Here is a 12,255-nt window from a genome sequence, read left to right as displayed (position 1 = left end):
AGCATCATCTGGCAAAGTGATTCATGAATTAAACCCTACTACTTCCTAATGAGGTCCAGAACAGTTTATCTAATAACTATCAATCTCCATTTCTAGATAAAAAAACAATGATAATAAATATCATCAGGTTGACTCTGGTGGTTGTGATGCTGATTCCTCTGCTTCTGGTTTGTCTGTGGATGAGGTGAAACTATAAGAATGAATCAGTTCCATCACTGATCTTTGAATATTTACTATCATAGTTTTGGAGTTATTGACTTTTTATTTGTTTATTTATTTTTGGGGTTCAATTTAGGAAGAAGAAAACTCTGAGCTCCACCACTGAACCAAATGAACCCATAGAGACATTAGAGGTGAGAAATCTGTTGGGCCACAGTGACAGAACTTCCTCTACCAAAGAGTTATAATTTGTTGACTTATACATTCATTTTAATTTAAAAACAAATTGTTCTAATTCCATTTATGAGGCCTTTGCCTCTCATCTTGTTTTCTCTCCCCATCAGTTGGAGTCTGATCCTGATTGTAGCAACGCCTCAGCCTTGAACCAAAACTGTAACCAGAGGGACTCACCTGGATGGAAACAGAGAGAAGTACAGCATTGAAGTAGTCAGTGGAGAACAGGGGGCTGTGGAGGATGAGGATACATTTACCTTTAACTGCAAACATTTTCATTTTTAGTTTTCATTAGCAGCAGCAGGTAGACGTCAGCAGCAGCATGTAGCACAAGATTAGAGTAGAATGTAAGCGTCATTGTTACCTGTGCAGGTACATTACATAAGTTCACTGTTTGTCCTTTCACATCACACCTGTGCTGGTAATGAAAGCCAATAACGTCTGATCAAAACAAACATGTAGAACTGGAAGCTAAGTATTTCACAGCATGTACAGTCTATGTTTAAACACTGAAATCAAACAGAAGCCCAGCTCTGTCACACTTTGCTAGTTGTATCATTTTCAATGTGTTGCAGTGGCTGATTGAAATAAACAGCCAGCTTCCACAACAACTCTGCAGTTTGATCATCATTTCAGTTTCCTCTCACTGCTGCAGAGGGCGACAGTGTGCAGAAAGTTTTGGATTTTAGCTTTAAACAAACTCCCGGTGTTTATTATTCAGCATGAATTTTGTATTTACCCAAATAGACCAATTATTATTATTATTTATTAGAAGACACCAGGAACAAGAGCATATAGAGCGTGTTGGAGAGGTGACTGATGGTTCGTTCATGTGGTGCCAGAATAATTACATTTTTTCCCTCCCTTATATCTTTATTGCAAAAAGAGAAATAAAATGTACATGGGACATAATGAAGTATACAAAACTTTTTACTACTAGTTTGTAGAAAATCATGTATTGTATATACTAGAGCTGTTCCCGACTAAGGATTTACACAGTCGAATCAGAATTGTCAAGTCTTGCCTATAGTCAACTGACAGTCGAATCATATGACTGCAGTCTCTATTTCTTACTCACTGTTACTTACATTTACAGCTGAACTGAGGCTTATTGTTGACCCTTTTCTCTCTGCTCGCCTGCCATTCACCGGTCTTGTGCCGAGTTTTGCGTGCACGCCTGCCTGACAACTAACTGCACGTTGCGGTTTAAAAATGATATAATATTCTTTGTGAGGTTCATCAATGGTGATAAATGATCCAAACGTCCTGCAAGGTACAGACAGCTCGGCACAACACCGACGAAGCTGGTGCTCCGTCAATGCAGCAGGTGTTACTCTGCCACTACACACACAAACACATCATGCCCACACATCTGTGCTTCCTTAAGGGTTAGGATTACAGTTTTGGATTTATTCACGCACTTTAAAACATTTATAAAATGTGTCACATGTTTATTTACAGCATTATATATGTATATTGTAATAGGCAGCATATTAACTTATTGGGAGAAAACTGGTAGTTCTATTTCAAATCAGACATTGAGGACCCCCATATCACCAAAATGGTATGATCTGTGAGACTGAAAGTTGAATCAGGCTCCTCCCATCGAAGTATCGAATCTTTGACTATTCGGGGTCAGCCCTGGTCTATACATATTTTGCAAACATGTAATTTGTAATATGGTTATAAGGGTTAGTTTGCTGTCCATGTAGAGTGAACTAGATGTCTGCGTGTTGTTTATATGCTCTGATGATGCTAATCCAACACGTTTGTAGTAGCATCCATGTTGATTCCACATTCAGACTTCAGAGCACATGAACACACTGAAGTTGGAAGAACTACTTCACAACTTGCATGTGAATGCACCGTGAGCCGCTGACTGCAATTTGCAACCCTCACCACTAGATATCACTAAAACTTACACACTGAACCTTTAAACTAAGTATTTGAATCTTGACCACAGTGAAGTAACTAACATTTTGGGAGATTTACTGTGTAGTTTTCAAGAAGAGCATGAACTTTATTTATCTGGAGAGAAATTGTTGTGCAGCAGTTGCAATACAAAGCAGGAACAAATGCAAATATATAGACTGCAAACATATAATATAAAATATCAATAAGGTGCAATTCCAAAATATACACAAAAATAGAAGCAGGTCACCGGTCCATGTCCGTTATGTTACACATTTTGTCCCATAATCAAAATATCTGTCTATATTTTTCCTATAGTGACGGTGTCTGTCCCCCGACCATCGAAATTATTTAAAAAGGTAAACAGAAGAGGAGCTGTGCATAAAAACCTCATAAAAATTAAAACCACAAGAGCAATAGTGCAAACGAATAGGAGAGTTAAATGTGGACTCTTAAACATCAGATCTCTCTCTTCTAAAGGTGTACTAGTAAATGAACTAATATCAGATTATGATATTGATTTATTTGTTCTTACTGAAACCTGGCTGGGTGATGGAGAATATGTTAGCCTAAATGAATCCACCCCTCCCAGTCATATTAATACTCATATTCCTCGAGGCACAGGCCGAGGAGGTGGAGTTGCAGCTATCTTCGACTCTAGCCTACTAATCAGCTCTAAACCTAAACCAAACTATAACTCATTTGAAAGCCTTGTTCTTAGTCTTTCACACCCAAGCTGGAAATCACTGCAACCAATTCTCTTCGTTATAGTGTACCGAGCACCTGGCCCATACTCTGAATTCTTATCTGAATTTGCTGAGTTTTTGTCAACTTTAGTCCTTAAAAGTTATTATTGTAGGGGATTTTAATATTCATGTGGACGTTGAGAATGACAGCTTTAGTACTGCGTTTATCTCTCTGTTAGATTCCATTGGCTTCTCTCAGAGTGTTCATGAACCGACTCACTGTTTTAACCACACCCTCGACCTTGTTTTGGTGTATGGTATTGAAATTGAACATTTAGTGGTGTTTCCACAGAATCCCTCTTTATCCAACCACTGTTTGACAACTTTTGAGTTTGTATTGCTGAACTACACGCGATTGGGTAAAAATTTCTATACAAGATGTCTGTCTGATAGTGCTGTAGCTAAATTTAAGGATGCGATTCCATCAGCTCTAAATACATTATCTAGTCACAAAGTAACGGAGGACTCCTATGCTAATTTCAGTCCCTCCCAAATCGATCATCTTGTTGATAGTGCTGCAGGCTTGCTGCGAATGACACTGGACTCTGTAGCCCCTCTAAAAAAGAAAATACTAAAACAAAGACGGTTAGCTCCATGGTATACTATACTGAAACTCGCAAATTAAAGCAAATATCGCGGAAACTTGAGAGGAATTGGCGTTCCACCAAACTGGAAAATTCTCGTTTAATTTGGCAAGATAGTCTTAAAACTTATAGGAAGGCCCTCCGTAATGCCAGAGCAGCATACTACTCGTCATTAATAGAGGAAAATAGGAACAACACCAAGTTTCTTTTCAGCACTGTAGCCAGGCTGACAAAGAGTCACAGCTCTATTGAGCCAAGTATTCCCATAGCTCTCAGTAGTTACGATTTCATGAGCTTCTTTAATGATAAAATTCTAGACAAAATTGGCACCGACTTATCTCTTAACTCAGGAACCTTAGAAACAGCTGTAGAACCAGATACATGTTTAGACTGTTTTGCTTCACTCAATCTTTACCAACTAACTTCAATAATTTCTTCATCTAAACCATCAACCTGCCTCTTAGACCCCATCCCGACTAGGTTGCTTAAAGATGTTTTACCCTTAGTCAGCACCTCTATACTAGATATGATCAATCTATCTCTATCAACAGGCTATGTACCACAGTACTTTAAAGTAGCTGTAATTAAACCTCTTCTGAAAAAGCCCAAACTTGATCCAGATGTTTTAGCCAACTATAGACCTATATCTAACCTTCCATTTCTCTCTAAGGTTCTGGAGAAAGCAGTTGCTAAACAGCTGTGTGACTTTCTACAGAGCAATAGTTTATTTGAGGATTTTCAGTCAGGATTTAGAGCTCATCATAGCACAGAGACAGCACTGGTGAAAATTACTAACGACCTCCTTATTGCATCAGACAAAGGACTTGTCTCTGTACTGGTTTTATTAGATCTTAGTGCTGCATTTGATACCATTGACCATCAGATCCTATTGCAGAGACTGGAACATTTCATTGGTATTAAAGGAACCGCTCTAAGCTGGTTTAAGTCCTATTTATCAGATCGATTTCAGTTTGTACATGTTAACGATGAGTCCTCCATGCATGCCAAAGTTAGTCATGGAGTTCCTCAAGGATCTGTCCTCGGACCAATCCTCTTCACTTTATATATGCTTCCCTTAGGCAATATTATCAGGAAACATTCCATAAGCTTTCATTGTTATGCAGATGATACTCAGTTATATCTATCGATCAAGCCAGATGAAACTCATCAGTTAGCTAAACTTCAAATGTGCCTTCAGGATGTTAAAACCTGGATGACCTGTAATTTTCTAATGTTAAACTCACTAAATAAAACTGAAGTTATTGCTCTGGGGCCTAAGCACCTCCGTGACGCATTATCTAAAGATATAGTTTCCCTGGATGGCATCGCCCTGGCCTCCAGCACCACTGTGAGGAATCTTGGAGTTATCTTTGATCAGGACATGTCGTTTAAGTCTCACATTAAGCAAATTTCAAGGACCGCCTTTTTCCACCTACGTAATATTGCGAAAATCAGGAACATCCTGTCTAAAAATGATGCAGAAAAACTAGTCCATGAATTTGTTACTTCTAGGCTGGATTACTGCAATTCCTTATTATCAGGCTGCTCGAAAAAGTCCGTTCGACTCTTCAGCTGATCCAGAATGCTGCAGCACGTGTTCTGACAGGAACCAGGAAAAGAGATCACATTTCTCCTGTTTTAGCTTCTTTGCATTGGCTTCCAGTAAAATCCAGAATAGAATTTAAAATCATTCTTCTTACCTGCAAAGCTCTTAATGGTCAGGCACCATCTTATCTTAAAGAGCTCATAGTACCTTACTACCCCACCAGAGCACTTCGCTCCCAGAATGCAGGGTTACTTGTGGTTCCTAGAGTCTCCAAAAGTAGACTAGGAGCCAGAGCGTTCAGCTATCAAGCTCCTCTCCTGTGGAACAAGGTTCCAGTTTGGGTTCAGGAGGCAGACACCATCTCCACATTTAAGAGTAGGCTTAAGACTTTCCTCTCTGATAAAGCTTATAGTTAGGGCTGGCTCAGGTAGTCCTGAACCATCCCTTATATATGCTGCTAAAGGCCTAGACTGCCGGGGGATTTCCTATGATGCACTGAGCTCCTCTCTCCTCTACTTTCTCTCCCTCTGTATGCAACCTTATCCCATTATTGCATGTTGCACAACTTTTCCCCTTTCTGGTAGTCTTGTGCTTTCTCGTCCCTCTCCTCTCTCCTATCACTTCCTGCAGGTTTTCTGGCTCTGGAGCTGTGGAGTCTGGATCTGTGGCTGCGGGTCACCTGCTGCCCCCGTGTTCCTGCTCGACACCCTCTGCTGCAACGACTATTGTTACTAGTCCTATTGTTATTATAATCATTAACATTACGACTGTTACCATTAACACTGCTATAAATATCTGTACCATTTTTCATTTAGTCCATAGCAACCTTTACTGTGTGTACCCCTCTGTGTGTATATTGTGTAGGCTTCTCTCTCTCTCTCTCTCTCTCTCTCACCCCAACCGGTCGAGGCAGATGGCCGCCCACCCTGAGCCATGGTTCTGCTCGAGGTTTCTGCCTCTTAAAAGGAAATTTTTCCTTGCCTCTGTCGCCTAGTGCTTGCTCTTGGTGGGAACTGTTGGGCTTCTGTAAATACCATCATAGAGTACGGTCTAGACCTGCTCTTTTATGAAAAGCGCTGTGAGATAACTGTTGTTGTGATTTGGCGCTATATAAATAAAATTGAATTGAAATTTTTATTGCATGTGTTTTTCTGCTCATGTGTCATCAGCATAATATATCACAGTTTGCATTTCCAAACAAGACCCACCAGTTCATTTAATATGTGTGTGCCTTATCTTAATATAACAGTTAAAACTAGTTCCAGATGTCACTGTGTATCTATTAGAGTTTGTGGACGTTGACTGTTGTTTCTGTTTCTCACTGAGTCAGGGCTCCATGTGCAGGAGCTAATCTCTAAAGTCTCCTTACTGGGGATCATTTAAGTGTGGGGAACACAGCAGGTGTGTACCTCCTTACATCTGATACAAGAAAAGGTCAGAAGGAAGAAAAATATCCTTCTTATTCAGGGTATTTTCTTTTGTGTGTGTTGTTCATAACTCCTTTTAGTTAATGTGCTGTACCATGACTACAGATATATATATACATATATGTGTGAATGAGTGAGAGTGACCTCACTTCCCCTTTCTGTTTTAGCAACATGCATTAGTCATTGAGCTCTAGAGTAGCACTGTACAAGAGTCATGAACAAGATGTTGGATCCATGGCAGAATCCTTTGATTATTTTAAATCCTGCATGTTTGCACATTGCTGTGTTGCTTTGCAACTTACTACCAACAGCTGTCCATCAGTGGAAATGTGTGTAACCAGCAGCAGATATGTGTAATGCTTTCCTCGTGTGCTGACGTGTTAATGTTTGTCCTTCTCCTGCACGAGACAAACACAACTGTTTCTGCATCATGTAAAATAACAGGAAGAATAATAAAGATAATAAGAATAATAATAATTTTTTCATTTTATCTTGCAGACTTGAGATTTACAGATTTTCATCTATAGATGAATCCTAATAATGTAAAGAGGAAGGAAGCCAGGGCAGCTTTTATCATACCAACTATACCAACCACAGAAAAAAAAACTGGTCAAAGACCACATCCTGCCTTTTTCATTACAGATATTTATTGTGACTAACTGACGTACAGGACATCTCATATATGTGATCTACCTGCTGATTTAACAGACGTGAGGAGCAGCTATGAGTTTAACAGCAGCAGCGAGTGGATTTATTGTCTTCCTTCTCTCTGTACAAGGTACTGTACATCTACATTTATACTGTGAGACATTTAGCACATTTGATGTGTGATGTTATGAACTGTGGCGAGATCTCTGCAACACCAGACATTCACTTCTTTTTCTTTAAACTGATGTCTGTACAAGACGACCAACAGAGAGCTGTTTTTTACACCAGTAACATATCTGTACCTTTATAAGTTAACAATGTAAACTTTATAAACTGAAGTTCACAAAATTGTGTTGTGTCGACTTTTAAAAGCCATCAGGGCCCTGGGGTATGTCTGACACAAAGGGTTTGGAACCACTAAGTTAGTTCACTGATCACCAAGTCTCCCACTTTATCAGTTTCCTTGTCATAACTTCAATGTGAATTATGTTTACTCAGTATTCAGTATCAATAATTTGCTCAACTGATTATAAATCAATAATTTGTAATCACCGTTGATAAAAGTGCTTTATACAGTATATACATTTTGGCCACATGTAGAATTTTCACTAGCATTAACATTATATAACTTTTCTTCCTATGTTTTGTTGTGTTCCTAAGTTACAACCTTTTTTCACAGCAGACATTTCATAGCAGGAAAAACACAGGTGAAACAAATTCCATTAATGGAGACTCAGTTTCATCAAGTGTCTGAGTAATCCCTGCCCTGTGGCCACGATGCACAACGTCAGGATCCTGGAAGTAGCTCAACTAAACGAAAGCAGGATTAAAGAAAACTGCTGTTCTGATTTACACCCTTCAACTTGGTGGAAGGATGTAGCATGGACCAAGGAAGAACCCGTTCAATTTCAGAGGGGATCTGAATCTGATACACAAATTATTTTTCAGAGCCCTGACACCCCCCTTAATGTTTCACCCCTGAGAATGGGGAAGACTATCAGAGAGTGAAAAGAGATGTTTCTTCAGCGAGAACTTTTACTCTAATGATTCTTGTACAAAAAAGAAGTTTATACAATTTTACAGGAAATTCCCAGGTGCAGAGAATGCACACACTTCTTCACTGATACAGTATTTACCTGAGACATAATCCTTACTCAGACAGAATAAATCTATAGTAACAACACAGACTGAAGTCCTGTAAGACTAACATATTGTAACAAAATATGTACACTAGTAGACAGTAATTTAGCATATAGAAAACAATCAGCTGTTAAGTAGCAAGTAAACAGCGTAGTGTATAAACAGGCAACTGTTTCCTAACACATTAGCAAAACTACTTTATACTTCTGTTAGCACTCTTTGTAACAGAGGTGGGGGACTCAAGTCACATGACTTGATTCGAGTCGATGCACGTTTGAAGACTTGAGACTTGCTTGACTAAAACAGACAAAAGACTCGACTTTGACTTGATTTTTGCTCATTCTAACATTTGCGTCTAATCCTGCAACCATGTGCGCTTCACATAACGTTAGCGGTCTGGTTCTCCATAACAGCTCAAAAATCACCACCACAACAACATCCTACTTCATCCGTCAATATGGAACCTATAAAGAAAGGAACGTTACGTGACTGTGGCTTTTTTATAGGCTGGTCGAACGCTTAGAGAGCTAACGTTACCTTTTAGCTACACCCAGTTGTTTGGCTGCTGTTTGGTGCAGTTTGTAACTTTATGTGAAAACCTCCTAGAGGACGGATTCTGACATAAAGGGAAATAAAGGCTCAATGAATAAATATACATCCAAATAATGCACAAAAATACAGCAAATAAATAAATGTGGGCAATAATTAAATTATACAATGAGATATAAATATATCTATCTAGTTTAATTGTCTTCTTTATTTATTCACCTTTTGTATATACGTTGTGTTAACACCTCATTCTGAAAACCGGACTTTTGTGTCTTTGTGTCTTTCACAAAGTCTGATGTAATTTGATATATTATGTTGTATGTGGTGCTTGCATCGTGTACTATTGAGATTTGATAGCATCTCTTCAGACTCTCAGACTGCAGCACTTGTCTTTTTAAAGAGAGAAACTGACAGAACAAAGTCTTTAACCCTGCCTGAATGTCACAAGCACATAGAGCGCTGTTAAAAGTTTGAGCCGATTCGTTCTTGTTGCTATTGTGCAAAACAGATGCTGCCTGCAGTGCTCCAAGATAACAGCAAGACTTTATCACCTACAACAATAAGCTCCGAGTCGGGTTTATTGCCAAGCAGGTTTTAACTTGCAAGCAATTTACTTTGGTGCATAAATAAAGCGGAAAGAAAGCGCTCTGACAAAAATGTAACTTGGTACCAACACTGAACGTACAACTCTCAAAAACTGAAAGAGATGAGGACACGGACAAGACTGACAAGTGGACAAAAACCAGAACGACAATGGACCAGGATGAGTAACACAAAACACAAAATATATGTGACTTAAAACTGGAAGAAACTAGTAAACACAACTGAGGACCAAGACAAAGAACTGACACAGAAGCCTGACCACAGAAGAACTAAAACCAGAACACAGAATGAGACGGAACCAAAAACTGAACTAAGTTGAAAATGCAAATAAACATAAACAAGGCTGAACAGAGGAAACACAAGACATGGAACAAAACCCCCTAACACAAGACAGGAAAAGCCAACGCCATAAACATGTTGAAACAAGAATCAGAACTCAAAACAGACGAGGCAAAATAACAGACCGAGATCGAGACCAGGATTGTGACAGACAAGCCAAAATGTCTGCTGTGAAAAAGGTCTGTTGAGTCAGTCCATCCATCCATCGTCAACCGTACAGGGTCACGGGGGGCTGGAGCCAATCCCAGCTGACATCGGGCGAGAGGCGGGGTGCACCATGGACAGGTGCTCTGCGAAAAACAACAAGTCACGCTCACATTCACACCTAAGGACAATTTAGGGTCGCCAAACAACCTTGTCCGCATGTCTTTGGACGGTGGGAGGAAGCCAGAGCACCCGGAGTGTTGAGCCAGTTTTAAGTCTAAATTGTCTCAAGCTTTAAAAGGTGAATCATGAAGAACTCTTTGTGACAGCGACTGCATTGAATTAGATTCTGGGCTTTTTGCAGCTGGTCAAGGTTACCTTTCTACAACCACCTTCACACATCTGCCTGTCACAAGTCTGTCTCCTGATGTTGTTGAGTCTGACTGTAGTTTCTGATGTGCTCTGTGTTACAGTGATACAGGCTCAGAATGGCTGGGGAGTGACTTACACCTCTACTCAGATCTGTGCCTTAAAAGGATCAACAGTGGAAATAAGCTGCACCTACACATACCCATCCAGAATAAATGGCCGTGATACTACAGTTGAGGAAACATTCTGGTTTACTCAGATGAATGGAGATGTACCTGTGGATCTGAGAACAGACTCAGAGTACGCAGGTCGTTTGCAGTACAGTTGTTCTGACAACATCTGCACTCTGAGAATCACAGACCTGAGAGAGAGCGACTCAGCTGAGTACAAGTTCAGGTTCATAACAAACCAACCAGGTGGAAGATTTTATGGTTCACCTGGAGTCACTTTGTCTGTCACAGGTAACATTTGTGTTGGAAACCATGTACATTGGCTGTTAATCTACTGTTAATCTCAGTGTGCCAATTATCATACTTGGAAATTGACAGTTCAGTTATTATAATTTTGTTTCTTTACAAATACAGGTTTCCAGGTGCAGATGAGCAGCTCACAATCATGCAAGACTTACATTTGTACATGGTCACAGCTGAAGTGTCTCAGCAGCTGTCGTCTACCTGATCAAACCTCCTACATCTGGTACAAGAATGGACAGAAGATTAAGGAAGCATCTTCTTATTCAGACTACTTTTATCCTGCAGACAGCTATTCATGTGCCCTTAAAGGACATGAGGAATTTCCTTCTCCATCAGTGTGTGAGTTCACTCCACAATCTTCTACTAATGTGACTAATGTTCTGTACCATGACCAGTGTTGGGCTGAAATTGTAATTGTACTAGTTACTTATTACTCCTTAAAAAGTAATACTTTACTTATTACCAGGTGATAAAAGTAACTATTTCCGTTACTCGTTATATATCTTTCACACCTGACTTTTGAACAACTTCTTCATGCCAAGCTGCATTTACAAATCTAGAAATTTAAAAGGCTCCAGTTTACTGCCATATACAGAGCGATTAAAACAAGATTCAGGCCTGCATTTATTTTAACCTTACCCCATGGTATTTATTTCTGTCGCGAATTGAAAACTCTGTAGGTCAGAGTGTCAACATGAAAAGAGAAGGAAGACATGGCTGGTAGTGTCTTCAAACAGAGTTGCTAAACACCTCAGCGCACTGAAGGAAGCCATCGTACTGTGAGGAGCAAGCTTGTTGATGTGTGCAGGCAGAGAAGGCCTAGAGCTCTCCCGTCTGACTGATCCACCATTAGGAGAGAAGATGACCCCTTGAGACACAGCCCCTCCTCATTTGCATAATGAGGCAGAAATGCATAGAGAAATGTAAAAAGGACAGGCAGAAATAAATACCATGGGTGAAAATAAATAGGGTAGAAAATGCAACAGAAGAATAAAACAGACGAAAATATTAAAAAACACACACATAAATAAATACATTGAAATACAAATAAGTCATTAATAAATAAAGTTGAAGATTATAACGGACAATAAATAAATAATGAAATTATTACAAAGGTGAATAAGTAAAGAAGCTAATTAAAATAGATATATACATTTATGTCTCCTTGTATAATTTAATTACTACCTACATTTATTTATTTACTTTACTTTTTTGTGCATTTAATCGGATGCTTATTTATTTATTGAACATTTATTTATTTATGAATTTGTCAGGATCAGTCCTCCATATTCTTGTTGCTGTGCTGTGCAGCTGATGCTTCAATAGATTAGATGTAGAATTGTTTTGCTGGCCGCACAAAGTTTGCATCTTATTCTGTGATAC

General features: G+C 39.3%; 1 protein-coding gene and 1 long non-coding RNA gene across 2 annotated transcripts in view; one reads left to right on the top strand and one right to left on the bottom strand.

The window, feature by feature from the left end:
* The window catches only part of LOC119898138 (B-cell receptor CD22-like), a 509,835-nt gene that overhangs the window by 292,353 nt on the left and 205,227 nt on the right, over nt 1-12,255 (bottom strand). The gene's annotated exons all lie outside the window — the stretch shown is intronic.
* LOC119899271 lies at nt 95-1,004 on the top strand. The gene is made up of 3 exons (XR_005443766.1): nt 95-184; nt 296-353; nt 504-1,004. It is a non-coding gene; the product is annotated as an uncharacterized LOC119899271 (long non-coding RNA).

Source organism: Micropterus salmoides, unplaced genomic scaffold (genome assembly GCF_014851395.1).
Source record: "Micropterus salmoides isolate LMB-PRFRI ecotype aquatic unplaced genomic scaffold, ASM1485139v1 Ms_hic_scaffold_1, whole genome shotgun sequence".
Taxonomy (NCBI): Eukaryota; Metazoa; Chordata; class Actinopteri; order Centrarchiformes; family Centrarchidae; genus Micropterus; species Micropterus salmoides.
This window is presented reverse-complemented; position numbering and strand designations above follow the sequence as displayed.